The sequence below is a fragment of the Manacus vitellinus genome, unplaced genomic scaffold (genome assembly GCF_001715985.3).
Source record: "Manacus vitellinus isolate BGI_N305 unplaced genomic scaffold, ASM171598v3 scaffold_20_pilon, whole genome shotgun sequence".
Classification (NCBI taxonomy): domain Eukaryota; kingdom Metazoa; phylum Chordata; class Aves; order Passeriformes; family Pipridae; genus Manacus; species Manacus vitellinus.
Window position 1 is genome coordinate 9,541,067 of NW_021939471.1, and position 21,798 is coordinate 9,562,864.

The 21,798-nt window shown below is 38.7% G+C and overlaps 1 protein-coding gene across 1 annotated transcript in view; it reads right to left on the reverse strand.

Moving 5' to 3' along the window:
* The window catches only part of ADAM23 (ADAM metallopeptidase domain 23), a 70,097-nt gene extending 50,828 nt beyond the window's left edge, over window positions 1-19,269 (reverse strand). Inside the window, exons 1-2 of the mRNA XM_029959534.1 lie at window positions 19,046-19,269; window positions 9,895-9,971 (exon numbers count right to left, since the gene is read on the reverse strand). The gene's annotated coding sequence lies outside the window, so the exon portion shown is untranslated. The remainder of the gene's footprint in view (window positions 1-9,894; window positions 9,972-19,045) is intronic.
* Between the last annotated feature and the right edge of the window lie 2,529 nt (window positions 19,270-21,798).

Consider the following 21,798-nt stretch of genomic DNA (forward strand, 5'->3'; position numbering starts at 1 on the left):
GGAGGTAGCAGACAGCAAGTTTCCACTAGACATTCTCATCATTGACTTTCCAATATGTATTGGGTTTTCATGGCCAGGTTTTGGTAGTTGGGGGAGCTATAGGAGTGGCTTCTCTGAGAAGTTGCTAGAAGCTTGCCCTGTGTCCAACAGAGCAGTGCCAGCTGGCTCCAAGATGGACCTTTGGGATCTACTGGATACAAGGCACATTAAATTCTCCATACCAAAACAAATTCCCTGCAATGAAAATTAGTTAAGGCCTGCTGTTCATTATACTTTCCATGCTGTAAGAAAAATGCACCTTTAATTTCTGAAGCACCCTTTTGCCAAATGTAACATAGTATCCACCCACCTAGAAGTTGGAGTAGAAAATCTTCTGTAAGACTTGCCTTTCACAAACCTGTTTCTCATGCTATGTTGGAACAGTTGGAACTAGATCACTAGTTTCTGATCGTTAATGTGTTTTTAAGCTTGCCACACATAATCACCAAGGTTACTCAAGGGCATTGTTCTCTTAACATTTCCCTCAGGACAGCAAGAATTTTGAACATTCCATGGAAAAAAAAAATCTGTCTGCTGCTCCTTAAACTGTTTGCCATTACCTTGGTAGGTACCTGATTTTTGTCAGGTACCTGATTCTTTGTTCAAATATCTGCCTACACTAGCAAATGTCCTAAAGAACACCTTACTTGTAATCACTCAGAAATCCCTCAAGGTATACTGCTAATCTGAGAGAACATCGATCTTATTCAGGGAAAGAGGGGGGAATGGGAGCAGAACAGTATTTTTGCAGGCTTTTTCTAATACAGCTTTGCTAGTATACACAGCCAGTTGCTTCTATAATAAAGCTAATCTGAGTCCTGTTCTCTATATTCATATCAAAATCAGTACAAACACAGCTATAACTGTGCTTATAAATGGTTAGTATTGAAATGTGATATTGCAGAGAGCAGCCTAGGACCAAAAAATTCAGCAAAAATGTTCCACTACTACGGCAAAGAAAAATGGCAGAATTTGGGTAAGGGAGTTTGTTCTACATTTTGCTACAGCTCCAAGAATAACAACAGCTGTAAAAATACATATAAAACTGCTACTGTAAATTTTCCCTACCAAAGCTTTTACCTGTTATTAACACTGACAAATATGACAAAAGACATGAGAAATTATTTAAGGAAAAGAAAAAAATTAGTACTTAACCAAAAGAACTTTCAAACATTTTTTCCTACTCAAAAGATATACATAGAAGAGCACTGTAATTTCACCAGGAGGTGTGATGGGATTCTTCATGAAAGTGGCATCAAAAAGAAAGGCCTAGAACACACTGATTAAGAGCTCATGTAGAAGTACAATTTCCTGAGGAATGAGGTACAGAACTCATGCATAAAGTAGGGGTCTCCATATCACAAAATAACTTTTCTTCCTCTGTTATCATTTACAGAGTGGATAAATTAACCTCTGAAAGGCAGACCTGAGTTTTACAAAATATATTTTACACCTCACCTCACATACTCTGGACTGTTTCGCCACCTTTGATCCCTTTTGAGCCATTTACATTTTGATTAGAGCAGAAATGTATTCAATACAGCAAATTTGTTTTTCAATATTATGAGCACCAGAAACAGTGCAGGATTTAACTAAAACAATCATCAGTCATGACCATGTCAGACAAAAGTATATTTACATAGTGACACATTAGTACGATCCTTTACAATGAACACATCAAATTACAACACGTTGAATAACTTGTGACAAAATAATTTGTCTGCCATGTCCTTTTCTATAGTTTCTTCCACTCTGCCTTGTTTGTCTTAGATAATTGTACTTATTAAGCTGTCCTGCACCCCCAGCTCTTCTGAGTTACACTGAGAAATGCAAAATAAGCAGCAAAGGGACATGCTATTCCCAGTAGTTGCTGCCTCTGAAGACACAGGCCAGCTGTTAAAGCCAGCAGCAGATGCTTTCTGAAGAACTCACATCCACTTCCCTGGCACATAGTTTAGTGCTGATGTTTTCCTTAGCAGGAGAGCTGCAGAGTGAGAAGTGTCTTACCTCAGCTGACATCTAACTATCCTTATGAAGAGAACTGATTTGGGTAGGTAAAAGCTATGAAATGACTAACAGGTCATTTACATCTCATATACAAGTAACCAGGTTAGCTTCCAGGAACATAGTAGATGGCCTGCAGAAAATCAGAGCACAGTTGAATTATCCTTCTGACATACTTCTTAAATTATCTTTATGCTAACCTATTACCAGGCAATATTTTATTATTTTTAAGTATTCTGAAATTATTCAAGTTCAGTACCACTGTCTGAGCAACCTAGTTTAGTTGAATTATTTGACAGAACACCCATCAGATGTTTTTGTCCATTTGAGAGATAAAGCTTAGTAGCACAAAAAGATGTAAAAAACAAAGACCTTGCTGCAACATTTTGTTAGATCATCAAGGTAGTGCCATCTAATGCAATGGCCGTCTACAGCCTTGTTTCCATTACCAGTTCCAATGATATTCACAAACTTTGTTGAATTGTCTGTTCTCATAGTATGTGTTTACATTAATCTTTACTTGGCTCTTGTCTTTGAAGCTGCTCTGATAAGAGTGTCTCTAAGGAATGAATACACTGCAAATATTCGTTGTTATTTTTTGAAACACAGCAAGGTTTTACTACTTTTCTTATATTATCTTGAAGGAGCTTAAAAAATCAGAACATGATACGGTGGATCAAGAAACTGTGATTACAAGTAGTTAAAAGAAACAACTGATGATGTAAACGTAAGAGTTAACTTTTTTAATAACTATGGAATAGAAGAAAGTCATCACCCACTTCTGCTATTAATACCATCATGATTCTGCAACAGTAAATTGTACACTTATTTGAAAAAATCACTTATTGCATGGTCTTGCTATTGTTGCTTGGTTTTGCTTCATTTGTCTTTGAGATGAGAAAAGGATGACTCAACCACAAATTTATAAACTGAAATTACCTAGGTGATCCCTCAGGAGGGCCTCAAAAGGGGAAAAGATCTCCAAAAAAGACTGACAGGAAAGCATGTTATAGAATGGTATAGAACTTTCATATAGAATGGTGCAAAAAATGCTCCAGATTTATTTCTGGATCAGTCTACTACCCCCAGTGCAAGAAATCCTGAGTCAGTTCAAGGGAGCTCAGGAAACAAATTCTTCATGATCCTTTCTCTAGCTTTGTCCTGAAGCTCTCCAACAGAGAATGGAACATGCTGTATTTTATTGGCTACTTCAGCAAGCATTTTGCAGGTAGCAGTTTGAAGAGTTTTCCAGAATATTAATAGTATATTGGTCAGTTTCCACCGTATTTTCATTTACCGTAGCACTGAAGACGATATCACTCTAAAAAGTGCTATGCAGAAGGATATTCAAACACAAATGGATAGACAATATTACAGAAGATTAGTTCTATGCCATGCAAAACACCTCAGTGCAATTTGCTAAGACAGAAGTTTCTAGAAGAGCAACTGTTTCGATAAAATATTTTGACAACTGTTCAAGTTTACTCAGTATTGCCTTTTGATTGATCCCTTTTCTTTACTCACCAGCTTGGAAAACTTCTGAATTATCAATAAGAATTTTATTAACCTGTAGTGTAAGGTTGAGGGCTGCCACCTGTCCTTGCCAGAATGGTCTCATCCAATGGTAACCACATTTGCTACAGATTCCTTCATTTGAAGAAGGGTGTTTTAGATACTAAAGAAACTCATGTTTCCTCTTAAACAGTTTATTGAATGCTCCACATGTTCTGATACTTCGTGTGGTAATGGTCCAGTTTTAAACAACTCTTACCATGAAGGAAAAATCCAACCATGGGTGTGGGAGTTTTTCCATTATTATTTTATTTCTAATATCAAAAAGAGTGAAATAGGCTTATTTATACTTATAGAGAGCTGACTTGAGCACCTTCAGGTTATATTAACAACTATAGCAGAACCAGAGATACATTTTGGTATTCCAGCAAACTGGAAGTTTATTTTGGTTCCCTTAATCCATGTTTCCACTTTGATCTATACTGCACAATTTTAGCCTTGTCATTGAATCAAGTTAAATTTAGTTACACAGGCTCTTAGCAGCTCCAAGCATGCATAGGCTTTATAATAGTTCCAAATGCAAAGACTTCAGCCTGACCACAACAGAACCCGAGATGCCAGGAATGCACTTCAACAGAAAGATCTCACTATTGACAAGACTGGACCATACCAGACACAGACTGAAACACCTACTAGATTAGAAAGATAACAGTTCTTCACCATTGCCATGTTACAGTGTTTACATGTGACCAAAGAAAGGATGCATCAAGCCAGACAGCTGCTTAGTATGCTGTCTGACAGCAAATACACAGATATAGCAATATTTCAGGTTGTTTCTCAGCATCCAGTGATCTGTGACACCAGGATTTCATAAACTGGAATTAGTACAATGGTTTTCAATGGCTCTCAGTAGATTTCTTTTCTGTAAGTTTTTCCAGTTCTTTAATTCCTGTTTAATATGCACAGCATCCTGCAACATCTGCCCTAAGACTTTTTGCACATGAAATGTCCACTGAGGCAAATGATAACTTTGATAGGTTGCTTCCAGCTCTGGGAGTGGCAAATAAGGCAGTAAAAGCCCTGTTACTTACAGCTGAGGAACTCCAGACTGCACTTATAGGAGGGCACACACATTGCTGTAAAATCCTAACACAGGTCTTTGCATCTCCTCTGCAACAAATTTTTAAAAGTTGACTAGAGTTAAACTTTTCACAGTACTATTACCACATTTAATTTAGCAGCTTGTATATCTTACAGGATCCATTTAATACCCTAAATGTTTGAGTGTTCATTTTAGAAAGTGTCATAAATATTTGAAGATTCCTTCTGAAAACTGTGACTAGTTTTCACATTTCCATTAAAACAGAATTTAAAAAAACCCACGAGAATCAAATAGTTTCTCAAATAAACCAGTTACCGCCCTACTGTTTTTAAAATTAAGCTAACAATGTAGCCCCCTCTAGGACTATTCTCAAGTTAATTCAGCCCTACAGAAACATACACCAAAAAATGTAAACATCAATTATACGCTTTAAACTGATAGATAAAATTTGCTGTAATGTTGGCTGCACTTCACATAAGAAACTGACTTTCACAATACTCATCGTATTTTAACATCTCAAATATTTAAGTTATGTAACAGTAAAATGCAGTGGGATTGGGCTTTTCTCAGTTCATGTCAAAGATGCCAAATATTTTTCATATGATATCTTCACCGAAAAATCCATTTTCCTGCAAACAGAGTTTCCTGGAAAGATGGACTTCCACAGAGAAAAGAAGGAAAAGCTGAAAAATATAGGCTGGTTTTGGTGATTTTTTAAGTCCCCTTCCCCCAAAATACTACATTTTGAGGCAAGTTTCCAGCAGGAAGGGAGAGAATTTTTTGTCTTTGGTTTTTAACTTCTGCTTCTGTCCAGCTCAGTTAACTGATTCCCTATTCCTTGTGTGTGTCTCAGCCACCACAGTCCCAGTGCTGAAGGTTCCAGTACAGCCTCAGCACCCCGTGCTGGTGGAGACCTCTTTGTTTAGAGGCTGGAATAGACCATGTCTGAAAACTGCCAGACAATATGGTCAACTTCCCCCATCATTAAAAAACCGGCAAGCAGACATTTTTAATTCACTGCTTTTGGTAGTACTGCTCTTTAATGTGTTTTAGTACTACACCAGAACATAAAAACTGCTACCTTTAAACAGGACATAAAAGTTACCCGCAGAAACTTGTCTTTCAACAGAACAGCAACTTAAAAGCTTTTTACGTGTTGATGGAAAAGAGATCATTAAAAACTAATTTGCTGGCACCTCGTAGACATTTGTTTATGCATATAATGCATCAATGAAAAACAAGAAACTGCTTGGATATACCAGGATCATTGATTAGCAAGTGCACTGTTACAACGAATGGACTGACAATATTGTTTGAGGACAAAAGTGAACCTACTGAAATTAACTCTTTTAAAGGCTTTTTATAGAAATTGTGTTTTAAGACAATGCTACATGTTACTCGTTGCACAGGGAATTTATTGAGTTTGGGCAGACAATCACAGCTAAATTATAAGTCTAACTTTTCAAATGGGATTGTGACACCACTAGTATCCTATAAACTTTCATTTTTGTACTAAGAGCATTAACTAAAAACTTTATCCATTACAGATTAGAAAAACTATTAGTTTTTACATTGAATTATTTTCATAATACACATATCTGCAATTACTATGCATTGAAATGACATCACATTGACAGTCTGAAATTGGTCAAAAATTTAAGTGTGACAAGAGGCAAAATGTCTGAAACATCAGAGTAGCCCACCTTGTTAAAGAGTTAAAAATTGACCTTTTTTCCTGAAAAAAAGGTAAGAAAAAGAAAAAGCTGCCAACAATCACCTTTAGGATAAATAATATTTCATCTGGTTTAGGCCTTGTGCAACTGCAAAGTTGGTTACCCATTCAAACTCCATACAAATCTTACGTATGAATTTTCTCTGTGCACTGGATTTAAGGGTTTGATGGGCTTGTATTTCCTTCAAGCTGTTTGTGCCATTGAACTACGGCAAGATGGAAAGTGAAATTTTATAGTAAGATGCTCCAGAAACTTCTAAACTGCCACCTGTTGTTCTTACAAAATCCTGACAGTTACTAATGAAAGTGAATATCCAATTTTCTTCACTGCCTGGTTATAATATTTGCCGTGAAAAAAAGAGCAGCTGCAACACAGAAAGTAGGCAATCATGCAAATTCCAGCAGAGGTAAACAAAACTTAAAACTAGAACCTGTTGGAGTTAACAACCACCCTCGACTTTATTTTTATATATTTGGAAAAGACTCAAAAAACCCTGAAGAATAAAATGAAAATATACAGAATACATACAGAATAGGTGGCACTAACTCACCTTAGAGCAACTGATATAAATATAAATTCAACATATACAAGGTTATTGAGGATTTTGAATACATATTCCACATGCGACTGGATTATTTTGTCCAGTAGCATGTATAAGTGTGGCCCTGTTGTTCTGCTTTTCCTTCTAACTAGACATTGGCAATACCAATATGTCAACTAAAATTCGTCATCCAACATCGTAGCAAAAGACAGCATTTTGCTGAACACATAAATGTAACTGAAATATGAGAATGGGTCTTTTTCAAATCATTGTCTACAGGCATTTACAATTTATCTTACAAGTTTTACAACTTACAGTTTTAGAGTATTACGTCCAGTCAAAAAATAGGACAGGTTTTTGAAGTCACCATTTTCTGGAACAGTACCAGATAAAGAGTCAAATATTTATAAGTCAAAAAACACTTAGGAAGCTAGGAGAAGAGCTAATGTATAAAGAGGTAAGCAGTAAGGATACCAGGATGACATCTGCACATCCTGCACCTTATGTACAGGCAGTAAGAAAATTCCTGATATCACAAGAGCAGAACTTCTACATCAAGTAGTCTCCCTCTCTCTTTCTGAGGTGAAGGGTACTGCATTTTTTGATTGCTGATAAACAGCCACAATTAGAAAAAAATATTCATATTCTTTATGAACCATTTGTTGTTCAAAATAAGCAAGGACAAACAGCAGGGATGGACAATGGGTAACACTGCAAGGATACGGGGAATGAAAAGCTACTGGGTTTGTGATGGTATTTGGATAATAGTCATTCAGGATGAGACTAGGACAGGAAATGCAAACAAAACCCAAGCCTTAATGAACAGGAGATAAGAGTTCTGGTCTTCATTATTATCTCTGTTAGGTCACTGTCTGATGGGCCATGGAAGAAGCCACTCGGGCATAGCCCTGAAGAGATTCAACAAGAACTTTAGAACAGATAAGAAGTGGTAAACAACATCATTTGTCTCCTGGGAAGGAACAAACTTATTTCAGGATGCCTGCAGGGACTTGTGGATATGTGCAATCACTTTTATGGAACATTCAGCGGATGTGCCAAAGATAGGGAAGGTGAATCAGGACAGAACAAGTGTCAGAAAATGGAGAGGAAGTGGCATATAAAGGAGTCATTAGTGTAAGATGTAAGACAGTAGGTTTGGTGCAGCCCCACACCTGATCGCTGCAGTCTGTCCTATGTTAAATCCTATTGGCAATATTTCCTTTATGACTTTGGTTTCTATTCTGCATAGGTGTGATGTGCAAGCAAACTTGAGAGTCAGTCAACATCTGTAAGGAGACCTGTATCTGCAAAGACTAAGGCCTAAGCCAGTGACCGAATAAGACACCTCAGGCCTAGGCATTGATGTTGGATGAACTTAAAGCCTGTGTTAACATTTGAGTCAGTGAATGCTGGCATGCCTGTGAATCAGGAGAGGGCTAGTGCACATGTTTCACCAGCAAACTTCCAGTTCTCATAAGCTGGAGAAGAAATTTATCAGGCTGTTTGTATTCTTATTCACCTGAGTGCTGTCTGCATTTATATGTGGTGCCAGTAAAGTCAATGCTTTTCCTCTGGGATTGTCTGTGTGACCAGCCATACCCTATGTACAGTGCCACCTTGGGAATGTGTGCTCAGTCTTACTACTGGCTGGACGTGCAGACAGGAACAGTGGCAAGCACACTAAGAGAAGAAATTCCCTGTAGCTTAGTGGCCACTAAATATACATTCCCTTCACAAATATGTCATGATTATCCACTGGAATTAATAAGCATGGGTCCAACCCTCATAAAACAACAGTCTTGTACTATAATACAGTTCTTCCAGAGTCTAGAGAATGCACAGCTATCTTCAAGCCTTCTTTCTCCTTCAGTTCTGTGTGACATTCCCAGCCTTTGCACTAACCCATCTTTTGCCAGCCACTCAAGATTTCACATAACCTTTTGAAAGATCAAAATGCAAGAGCAACTTAACGTCAAAATTATGCATGGATGAAGGAAAATGTTTCCAGTTCACCTTTACAGCAAAACATCTGATAATTAGCAGCCAAGCAGCAAAATACACAAATATAACAGTTCTGCAAATTTTATAAATGCTGCTTTGAAAAGCTATTAGATTTAATAAGCTTGCATTTTTCTCCCTAATAAAACTTCCATTACATGACAGTCAAGACCAAAATAAGACCTCATATGAACCCCAAGAGCAGAGGAACACATTGAGTTTTTTAAACCCATAAGCAATTTTTGTAAATTTGTTTCTCCTTTTTTAATCATGCTGAAAGTCTCAAGGGCAGTAGAAGGGCCAAATGCACTTTTGAGTATTACTGTACATAATTTTACCTATCCAGTATTCGGTACTGATTTTATACTTCTACCTTATTCTTAAACTTTCTGTGGCAAAAAAAAACTTCATTACAATTTTTAGAAAAATCACATATTTCCATACCTTCAGCAATGGATATAAAAACACATGTGATGCAAACACCTAAACCACCGCTGACCTGTATGTATTACAAATCAGATCTTCTAGACCTCACGATTATGTAAAATTGTCCGTCTCACAGGTAAACAGACTCTAGCTGCACCTTTCAGTACAGCCACATCATCAAGATTCCCACTTCATCAGGAACTTCATGACTGCAGTGACAACAGCATGTTTTCCAGATCATTAAAGATAACCCATTCATACAAGTTTTTATAGTGTTCCTACACAAAATAAGCACAAGAAAATCCACACCTTTCAAACACTACCAGTACTGGAATTTCTCCATCTATCATAACTTATTTTATCACAAACAAAAAAATTTTAAAGGTATCTATGCTATGGGTGTCAGCAAGGGTTACTGCTACCTCACATAAAAACAGTTAAATGTTATTTTACATTAGTAAACTTGGATAACAGCATATCTTGTACCATAAGTTAAAGATAAGAGCAGAAACAAAAGAAACCTCAAGTCATGTACTTACTTATTCAGTGTGAGGTCAAGGATGAATTTGGAGCCAAAGGCCTCGATCTGGAAACTTGCCTGGGCCAGATGTACAGCCTGTAAACAGGAACACACAGCTGTCAAAAGATTCGCTGAGATTTATATGCAACAAATGTGACTGTGAAAAACAAAGTTACGGAAAACAGGCTTATTTTAATGAATCTCATAGGCATGTGAAAACTTTTGCCCTTGTACCATATTCTGATTCAAAAGGAATCCTTTTTAGAGGATCGAGAGAAGCAAATGGTACCTGCAAAGCATGATTTCAAATACACACTCATTCCTCACAGAAAGAAAAAAGAAAAAAAAAGTTTCACACAAATGTCTGTATTTTGCCATAACCAGATGGCTATGTAATAAAAGCATAAGTAATGTAGTGTAGTGTTCTTTTAATTGAGTTATTGCATTCATTCCCTTTAAGAGGCCTGAAATAATTAAAGCATTTGTAATATACACCTTCAAATACTAAAATCATGGCAAGGCCGGTATTACACATTATGAAAGACTCCTTCAAAGTAATCCCTTCACAATTAATGGCTTTGTACTTTGCACTGTAGCTAAACCAGTATTCAGAATACTGATGCTGCTCGACATACAACAACAAAAACAACATTAGCTTGTCTCACATAGGGAGTTAAGTTTAACTTTCAGGATATTCAATTCTTATCAGATGCATAAACTGTATTCTTTATTCTTCTCTATACTGTCGTAACTGTAGACAAAGACATTTAAAATGCGCTTCTCTGTTTTCTAGAAAAATAAGGAGATGGTAAGAGATGATCCAGGAATTTCCTTTGAAGACACTGTTCCAGCAGGGTTGAAGAGATTAGATCTGAATTTCATAGAATCTCTTTCCTGATAATGTTCTAATCAAATCATGTCCACTTAAACACTAATTTGATACAGCATTAATAATTACACAAAGTTGGAATATTATGGCTAAGTCCTTTAATCAAAAGACGAAAAGATACTATTTTTATTAATTTCAGGTATGTCACAGAAACTATATCAAGTTCTAGCTAGTTTATGGGCATAACTTAAATTGTAGGTCAATAAGGCCTACAACTTTGTTCTCCTTTGGAAATTTTTCCACAAAGGATAAGCTCTTCATGTTGCTCTTCCATTCTTGCACTACACGGAGCAGGACTGATTTTCATCTTATTTCTCAGCAAAGTTATCCATCATCTTTCAGTAAATTCTTCAATATAATTTAAAAAAAATTTCTAAAAGTTGCTGTTGTAACTAAAACCAGCTGTGATGTTTCTGCTACTATTTGATCATTCTTTGCCCCCAGAATTATCATTTCCCTTTCAACAGGGTCACACAGAGCTTTGTTGTCAAGCTTCTTTTAAAAAGAAGTTGTGTAGTTACGAAATATTTTAAATACCTTTAATATCATTAAATAATCTCTTAACTAAAGCCAAAACCAGCATCAAGCTTTCTCTCCATTACATTTTTTGGTAAATGTATATTTTTGTCTCACCAGTTCACCAATTTGCTAACACTGGCCTGACAAACTGAGTTTAAGTATTAAGACAAACCAATGGCATAATCAAGAGAGAATCTGCAAGATGAAAGTTAGCATATGCATTAAAAAAACCCAAAAAACCCTCCAAAGCCACATACCCAGAAAATAAAGAAAGAAAAAGCAGAAAATCTCAGATTAAATGCATGCCTAGTAGGAGAGGTTTTTAAGCCCCAGCTCCATTTTTTTTTTCAGAGTGAAATCAAAGAACAATTGTCACAAGGAGCTTTCCAAGAACCTGTTCATGACAAAAACCTCATTATATTTCCAACATGCAGAGGTACTAATTTAATTTTTTTTTAAAAGCATGAAAATTTGTTGCAGGAAGAGGGTTGTAATTAGTTTTATGCCATAAAGATTCCACTTTGGAGTTACAGGAGATCCTGCTTTGAGTCCCCTCTACATATAATATTTACCTAAAATGATGTGTCTTCATATACATGCCACAAACAAGACTTCAGTGACAACTATCTGGAAAATTTTAAAAAGCACATACTATTCCATTAAGATCATTCTGACACATGATAAATCCCTCCATAGGCATCTGACTGTTCTTAGGGACAGCTAGATGGATGACTAGTCTGATCCCCTATAGCTTTTCTGTTGTTCAGTCAAGCCCATTCGATGATACCTGTGTATCACCCTTTATGTTTCTAAGCCATCGACCATGTATTCTTTATCTTTCTGCGGTTTTAAAGTATTAAAAATAATTTGTATTCTTGGTTTGCAATATTATAAAAAAACTTCATCTTGTAGAATTAGATATAACAACACTGCTATTTCTGAAAACAACTACTTCTGTACATGAAAACACTACTTGCTATCTCTCACTGTGACTCACAACAGATGTAGCCCGTACACACAAGCAATTGCTGTGAAGCAGCTGACACTAATTTGATGCCCTGCAGTAGGGCATGTTCTCCACCAAAGTCAGCTCAAACCATTGGTTACAAAAAGAACACTGGATTTTAAATCCCTGCAGTTTAGCAAAGACACTGTTTTGAATTCAGGTGAATGTGATACACCACAGCTGCAGTAAAATACAGATTTTGTTAAGCCAGTTTAACAATAGATAACCAACCATGAAAGGCATAAACCAGAAATCAGGTGAAGGTAATGAGAGTAAAGTTTTTAATCCTGAAACTGAACTTTTTCCTGCAACAAGTTTACACAGAAAGCTACCAGTGAGTTATCACCACATGTTTTAGGCATTACAACCATCAAGTATTGTGCCAAGATGGGAGGAAGGATTTCAAAAAAGTATCTGTGTGAATCTGTTTTGCAGTTTATAGTTTCACTGTATTCTCTCCTCAGCTACTGTGTAATACAATGCCCAAAGTAAAATTTGAAATATGGTGTGCTTCTCATTGGCATAGAAATACAAATTCAAACAAGAATATAATGTAGATCAGCATATGTTTTGAAGAACATATATATTTCACAGGAAAAATATTAAACATCACCTTCTTGTACCACTTGCACACATGTATATGCTCACACCTGCATGAGTATTTGCTCACATAAACAGGAGACAAAGTTCCTTTGTCCATGTTTGCCTATCATCCAAAAACCTCTGCAGAGGTTCCTGCTTTGACAGATATAACCTACTTCAATGGCAAAGCTACAAAATTATATAAAGTTTTTCTGCAGCAAAAATACTCATGATGTATAGAGAAGTGGGTTGAAGGAGGGTCTGAGTCTTTCAAATTCTACCTGCCCCCATTCCCAAATGTTACTGAGAAAAAAAAAAAAGTCTTCTTTTCACTGTTCTGGCAGCTCAGATTACTAGTGTAGTCACTGTAATAAGAGATTCCTCATACTAGGGACATTCTAAGAGTGCTGTAGCTGCTTGTGCAAAGAGCAGCTCTCAGGGTTTTTTCCAAGCTAAAAATCCATATACATAAAGAACTCCAGTTTCTTTCAAATCAGTCATTAGCTTACAGCAGGTTTCAAGATGGAGGTGGACAGGCTGTAACTGCAACCTCAGTTCTACTGATCTATGTCACAACTTGATTGTTTTCATTATTGCATTTAGCCATCATTTTTCCATAATGCATTTTTTCCAGACTTCCAGGAATTTTACAAACAAAACTAAAGTACTATATGGTTTTACTTTCTTCACAGTAAAACTATGCCAAATGCAATAATGTGTTATCCCTTCAAAAATATGAAGTTGTCACAAGTCTTTAAACAAAAGTAGCAGCATTATTTAACAGACTGATGGTACCTGTGGGTCTTTTATTATATTCATACAGATATGATCTCCAAAGGACAAGCTCACTGCTTTTAGAAATTATTTTTTCATACAGTTCTGCTGACTAAAATAATGGCCAAAAGCCACCTCTCTGAGTGCAGAAGCTGAGCAAGGGGTTTCATCAGTCTCATTTTAGAAGTAGAAATTTAAGTCAGATTTAAGTGGATTTTACACCATTAAAACATTTTTTGCTCTAGACCTTCATCCTGGTAATAGCACAAGTGCTGTCACAAATGAACATGACTTACTATATATTAGTTCCTTATCCTTATTTTAGCTTGTTTGCCCATCCTTGACTTCATAGAGAAACCATCCTTCTTTTAGTGTTTGGTTAACCTCTACTACGTGGCACATATACCAAGACAACCTTCCACTATTCCTTGGAAATACAGCATTTCATATTGAAACAGCATACATAAATGTCACAGCAGCATATGAAAACTCACACTTAAAACATACAGCATTTCAGAAAACTTCCTGTTAATGATTTGTTTCTGGTCTTTAACGACTAACAACAGAGGAGTTAGTTTGATGCACTTGAACCCCAAGACTGGAAGACTGTTCTTTGAAAGAATGGTTGTCTGGCATGTGAATAAAGACCCAGCCCTGCTTCTGGAAACAATCCTACTGTTGTGCTTATAATCCCAGGGGCCAGAACTCACTATTCTCTCCCAACATGACAGTACCTAGATACCCATCTGTAGTGACACTGGCCTCCAAAACCATATCGTTCTTGAAGTTTTGTTCATAAGACTCTACAAAACAGTACATCCATTGCAGTACCCAGCTTCCCACAAATGCTAGAAAACCTACAAACTTAATTTATTTTTATTTCAGATCAAGGCATAACAAGTACAAGTGTTGTGCTACCTAATACTTAGGAACCAAAACCTTTTATAGGTTATTGTGTGAAGCTTATGAGAGGACCCAGAAATACATTTTAAAAAAAAAGGATTTAAATAGTTGTGGAAATATCATGACCCACATTTCAACTAGGAAACAAAGACTCAAGGAGAAACTGGCATAAGGAAAATCTTCTATGCCCAGAAACCAAAGACAGGAAGACCAATTGCACCCTCCTGTCAGTCAGTAACCACTGAAGACACAGAGTCCAGATAAGCCTTTTGTATTAATATAAATTCAATATGAAATAGAAAAAAATACGAAGTACACACAATCATCCACTTACAAGAGAGCAAACTGAAGCTGCACCAGCTGAAAGAAAAAAGCAAAGCCAGCTGAAATACTACAAAGATTCTCAATAGTCTTATACACATAAGCCACATGAATCTCATTCATTATTTTGATCAGTTTTCTTTACGTGGGGATTATAAGTGAAGACCTGGCCTAAAATAGGCAAGTAAAGGGAAGGCAATAACTAGCACAGAGGTTTTTTATTTGGATTTTAGTAAAAGTTCACGATGCCACCTCTTGAGCGTTTACTAATCATGACCTTTCATCTTTTACAAAAGACACCTGATTTTTCTTAAATACCACCTCCTTTGACACGGCTGTGATACAGTTGTTTTCCTTTCATCTTAAGGATGCTTTCCCAGCCAATTTTTATATGCTACATACCAAAATTACATAGAGGATTGAGACAGCACTGCATCTCAACTATTAAAGCAGGGCAGCTGGTAGGAATATTTTCTTTATTTAAATGACAAACAGCTGAGCTGACCAGAAGCACCTGGAGTTTTCACCCCATGAAAAATAGACCAAAATAAATATAATTTTTGGGGGGGGAAGGTGGAACTGTTTTCACAGTCAAAAGTACTCTGGCTTATTTTTTCCCCAGTCTTTAGAGCCTGCAAAACAGTATTCTTAACGCCTCTCTCCTCCCTGAAATTAAACTAAGAGCTTAGAATTATGCATGAAGACATTGCTTCTTTACAGCTTCTGAAAATTTATGGTTCAGAAAAACTGTCCAGTGGATAGAGTCTTCTTTCATATGCACCTAGATCAAGCTATTTTCCACTCAAAATTTGCTAAGGTTGCCCTGGGCTGTTTCTCCAGCAATCCTATTATCTTTAGACCACACCTTGTGTTGCAGGACTTTTTGCTCTGCTGGCCACCATAAGGACTTGCTCCTAGCCTCTTGTGACAAGTTGTGCCCCCTAAAAATCTTGTGTATGTAGCCTGTGACAATGAACCAAAGCAGTCATCTGGTTCAATAAAGAGTTTACCAGTTCATTCAAAACACTACCTTCATCTGCAGATGTTTAAAAAGACAGAATACAGATGACTCAGACCTCTTCAGCAAGTTTAAGGATTTCTGTGAGCTTCTTCAGTCTGTTTTTATAAATAGATGCTCATTTTTGAGCATTTTGCACTAAAAATAACTTCAGAAGAACTCAAAACCAGCTAGCCTTAATTTGACTATGAGGAAACAGGTATACAGATTTTAGAGTCTTCAAGCATCAAGTATTTAAAATCTATTTTTTTTAGAGCATAAAGCAAAAACTGAATATACACTAGAACTCTGTCCCCCTTGGAGACAGATCATTTCATCAAAACTATGGTGAACATTTCTTTCTTTCAACTGTGACAAGAAGCTTCTTCCAAGAAGAAGGAATGAAAGAGGGTCTACCAACATTTTTGATCACATACACCTCCTCAACATGATGATGTTTCACCAAAAGGGGATAGAGAGAATCAGTGCTAAGAAAGTTACTTATTTAAATTTTTGATTCTCTGGTACACTGTTTTCTCCTCCAGTCTTTCCTTTCTACCAACATTTCATGCAGATCCTTACTTTTAGGATGTGACTTTTAAAAATATTTTAAATAATTTTACATAATTATATATTCCTAGCTTTACTTCCTTTCCACATGCACACAATTTCCTCTGCTCTCACTCTCTCCTCATAGTGACTCAGCATTTCTGAGGCATTCAGGCCTAATCCCATTAACTAGACATATGACTTATATTATTCTGGCCACCATAGTGAAGTTCCACAGAGAGGCATCTACTGAATAATATCCGTACTTAGGGAGTAGATCCACAAGAACAGTAAAAGAAGAAAAAATGGTATTTTTTCCCCTCAACTGTCCACTGTATCCATATATCAGGCCATCATATCTGTCTTTACTTTTTTCCCATGCTAAAAAAAAAAAAAAAAGAAAGAAAGAAAAAAATCAATCCTTAATAGACCTTTATCTAACTATAAAGGTATTTTGGCTATTTATTACCAGTGTAGAAGTAATCGAAATCTCACAAGCAGGACTTATTACAATAGAGCATCTATTTTAACTCTGGGAAAGGATAAAAGCAAGTACTAAAAAAATCCTCCCCCTAAATCAAAACCCTCGTGTATCTTTCACAATCAATTGCATTCTATTTTGTTTACGGGTTGCTTGGGTTGTTTTTGTTTTATACCTTTGGCAGACTTTCCCCTGTCCCAAATTATTGCTCCACAGAGAAGGTTATAGTAAACAGAACAAAATAACTAAAGCAGAACAAAATATTTGTTATTATATTATTGGTAAAATAGATGAAAGGGCAAAGAAATTGCTTCATGCAAGGAAAGGCACAAGATGCAAGTTCGGGGTGAAGGTGTCAAGTATGATGATCTGGAAGCAAGACATGCAAAAATCCATCCAGACAATGAACATAATCCACCCTTTCCTTCTATTAAACGGATCAAAACAATAGATATTTCATTCCAGAAGAATGAAGTCAACATAGTGTCACTCTCCATAAAGACTCAAGATTAAAGAACCCTTCTGCAGGGAAAAACTGCAGCGTTAGCGTTCCCTGTGCTTAAAAGGGACACAGTGAGTAGAAAGAAGATCCTCTTTACAGAATACTCAGCAGCAAGCATGCTCAAGGAAATCAATACCCATTCTGTCAGCACCCATTTCTGCAGAGCTTTACCCCAACAGGTAGATACAAGGTAGGGCATAGGAAGGATAGGCAATGGCAGCAACATTCTTGTGGGCAATGCTGGGTAAGCGAAGAGATTGGTGGATATTCTCCTCTATGGCTTCCCAACAAAAAAACACAGCTAGAAACACGGAGGAAGAATTATTCCCAAAGGCAGGTCTGCAAGCACTTGTAAATTCCTTTCTTCCCACACCCATCTCCAAACAGAGGAACAGCAAGCCCCTAGTGTTTTAAGTGTATTTTAAAAACTGGTCTCACTTTAAAGGGGTATTAGTTCTGAATGTAGTATTCTCTTAGGTATCTTGATCATTTCCAACAATCAAATAGCTTTTCTGTGCCATCCATAACATATTGGTGCTTTTAGATGCATCCAAAGGCACATAGTGGTATCCATGTAATAATAAGCTAGGAAGAAACCCCTCTTCCTTTTAAAACCTCAAAACTATACAACTATCTCTTTTTTTTTTTTCAAAGATTATTCAGTGCCTCCATATTAATTCCACATCTGAAATGGCACATAATCAATATCAACAAAAGCATATATAATGCATATTAAATTCATTGTTTAAAATTTCAAGAGACATGCAATTTAACAGGTAGGAACTCCATTATAGCTAAGTCCTTCAGTAATACCATACACACTGATCTGCATTGCTGTCTCTTGTCTACCATGGTAATCTCTTCCTATTCAAACCATCTTTACCTTCAGTTTACCTTTTATCCTGAAGGAAGGAATTAATTTTTTAAATAAAAATTCATAAAAATAGGATGGAATCATTCTAAAGGGTACATCCTGAGTCATATAGTTTAGACACATTTACTTTGTTACCAAGTTATTCCACAAAGCCAAGGTTTGTTCAATTCCACACAATTTCAGAAAAAAACCCAACAAACAACTTACTATCTGCATCTGTACAAAATGGAATATTAGATCTTGTCATTAAAAATTAAGAATGAGGGTATTATTTGACAAAAAATGGTAACACTTTACAGTGGTCTTCGGTGGTCATACACTGGCAGGAAACTAATACTGCATTTATTAGGCAGTGCATGGTACACCCAAAGCTAAGTAACTCATGCTGCAAGTTCAGGATTCTAAAGAAGCTCCCTGTGCAGGCATTTCTGCAGTCTAGAGCTATTTGGGAAGAAGCATTTTGCTGATGATGGTATACCAGAAGTGAAAACACCAGAATCTGTGCTGATCAGACAAGTCAAATTTGCATAATTCCCATTCGTTTTATCTACAGTTCAGCTTCTGAACCATCCTGAAATTGAAAATAATTATTTTTATGTTAACACAAGGGAAATTACACTCTTGCTTTAATTACGTGTCCTCCTTTAATTCCTAAAAACGGTGGTAAGGACCACCACTAAGTCTCGAAGATCTACAGACTTAAACACACACAGACTTAAACACTACACATCACCGTTTTGAAAATTCTGCAGATGAGCCTCTTTTTACTCTACCTTGTCGTGTTTCTGCTGGTGCCTTGCCCTAGTATCGAGGATATGGTAAGGGGTCTCAGAGTCTTTGTTGATGTAATAGATTAGTCTTGAAGGCAGTGTGATTTCTTTCTGTATTGCATTGCTGTAGCTGTTATTTTTACTGTTACTGCTGTTACTCTGTTGAAATGTATTCTCTTCATCTGCCAGTTCTCCCTCTATACCGCTTGCTGTTTCATTCCAATGCAGGCCTGGGGAAGAAAGATATGCCAACCATAATTTAGATGGCAGAATGTGTTTATTTCCATTAAAAAGCTACATATTTGCTTGCAGTTTTCTAACATTTTACTAATCACTCAAGCAAACAAAAAGATAGCTTACTCATTGAGCTAGATCCAATTCATTTTTCACACATTAAATAAATAATGTTCTTTCTGAAATCATTTTATTGCATGTATATTATCATATGCATACACAGATTATAAATATTTTAATGCCTCCCAACCTCCAAAAAACCCTTAATGGATATGTAGTTAAGCCCTACACCTTTTTGTCAGCTAAATTCTCTCACAAAAAAAAAAAATCTACAAAAGGCTAAGAATACTCCCCATGTTTCTACGACAAACTGAATTCAGACTCCATGTGCACTGAATGCTAAACTTCCTATTATGTAAGGTGAATTGATTTCTACTTCTTTTAACTTTGACAAGAGCTCTTTTCTCCGGTAGCAGCTTTTCAAACGAAATCCTGTATCCCTCCTCATTAAAATTTCAAGATACAGTCAATCAACACAGTGTAACAACATAACAATGTTACAATGTAACAGCAGTGTAATAACAGTAACAACACGATGCACAAACCGGCTACATTCACCTTCCACATGTCATCTACGTGCAATCAAGAGCAAATAAACAACAAAGCAACACAAGAAAATCCGATCCCGAACTGACAAATTAGCAGATCCCCGTCCACACGCGCCGTGACACACACAAAGCCCACCCCAGCTTTTTGTGTCGCATCCCTCAGCGGCGGCTGTCCACGCACAGCATCCCTGCCCAACACACTGCAGCACCGGCACCGCACGTACCTCTCCTTCGTGCAAGCAAACCAAGGGAATATCAGCCGAGCCCCGGGTTTACACACGCCGGCAGACACGGACACCAAGCTGGAAGCGGGGAGGGATGAAAGGATGGTTGAGGGTAAATGGATGTTGCCAGGGTTTATGGCGGGGGACGGAGGCCCGCAGACACCTCACGCACACACACACACACACACACACACACATTCACACTACACCCCCACCATACCACCGGCGGCGCGCCGCAGCCGGCGCGGGGCCGGACAGGAGGGAGCCATGGAGGAGCAGGAGCAGCGAGACGAGTCGTCTGGAGCGGAGGAGCCGCGGCGCGCAGCGGCCACCGCAGCCAGCGCCGCAGGGAGATGGCTGCCGGGCGTTTCATGGTCATAAGCGCCCCGGGCGGGGGGCAGCGCGGCCAGCCTCACGGCCGGCGGGCTGTGCCCGGGGGGCGCGGGCGGAGCGGGGCGGGCGGGTCCCCAGCAGGCGGCACCGCCGTCCGGCTCCTGCCACCGGCCGCCGGCCGCTCCGCCGTGAGGGACAGCGCCGGCCCCTCAGCGCGGGGGGCGGGCGGGCGGGGCAGCGGCGCGCACCTTCCCGCCCGCCTTCCAGCCCGCGGCCCCGCGCACGCGCGCACGGGGCGGGCGGGGCCGCCGCTTGTCCGATGTGCTGCGACGGGACCGCGGGACCGCGCACCGGGATGGGATGGGGCGGAGATGGGATGGGGCGGGCGCACCTCGCCCGTCACGGGTTCCCGCCGAGAAGCAGGTTTGTGCACCCGCCCGCCCGCGGCGGTGACGCCGCCAGCGCGCGCACAAGCCGGCCTACCCGGCCGTGGGGTCTCACCGGTTTGCGGCCTGGACGGGGCTGAACGGCTGCGAACAGCCCGGCTTGGGAATTATTTTAAAGAGCTTTAGCGCAGAGTGAAGTTACTTTGAAATCCGGCAGCCCTGAGGAAGGGTGGGAGGAGGGTCCGGAGACGTGAAACAGTGGCGGGGTCAGCTTGTTCTTCCGAGAGCAGGGGCAGGCGGGTCGCCGCGCCTCGGGCGGTTCTGCAAGTGAGCCAGTTCACAGCTGGCAATCCCCAGCTGCTCTAGAGGGAGGCAAGGGACCCTTCCCAGGAACAGCTCCTGCTCCAAGCGTTTTGTGGAGCTCCAGGCTCCCCTCCGCTCCCTCCCAACGTCTCCAGCTCATAGTTTGCATCCCACCCTCTCACTTCTTCAGTCCCTGTGACCCCACTCATCCTTACGGACTGCAGCCTACCTGTAATTAAGTGGGTGTGGAGGTGAGAACCAAATGTTACCAAAAAACCTGTGTGTATATTGACAAAGAAAATGGACAAGTGTACAATAAACAAAGAGAAGGACTGCAGTGAGGTGCATAGTCAGATTGTGACCTGGTGTAAATCTGCTCTGGCCTGCTGTGTTCAGCAGCAGACAGCCTGGACCACGAACAGAAGGATTAGTGCATTTCTGTGCAGTGAATAGTACCTCTCATACTTCAGTCCAGCATGCCTGGGGTGAACCACCAATATGAAGAATAGTTGCAAAGATAAAAATAACTTCGAAGAGATATGAGAAGAGGAATCTGCTGCTTTGTATTCACTCCATGACTTAAGGAATCAGAAAACCAGAGTTCAGAGACAAGTTTAAATATGGAGTTCTTAGCAAACATTTTGCCCAGCAGACTTCTAATATCCAAG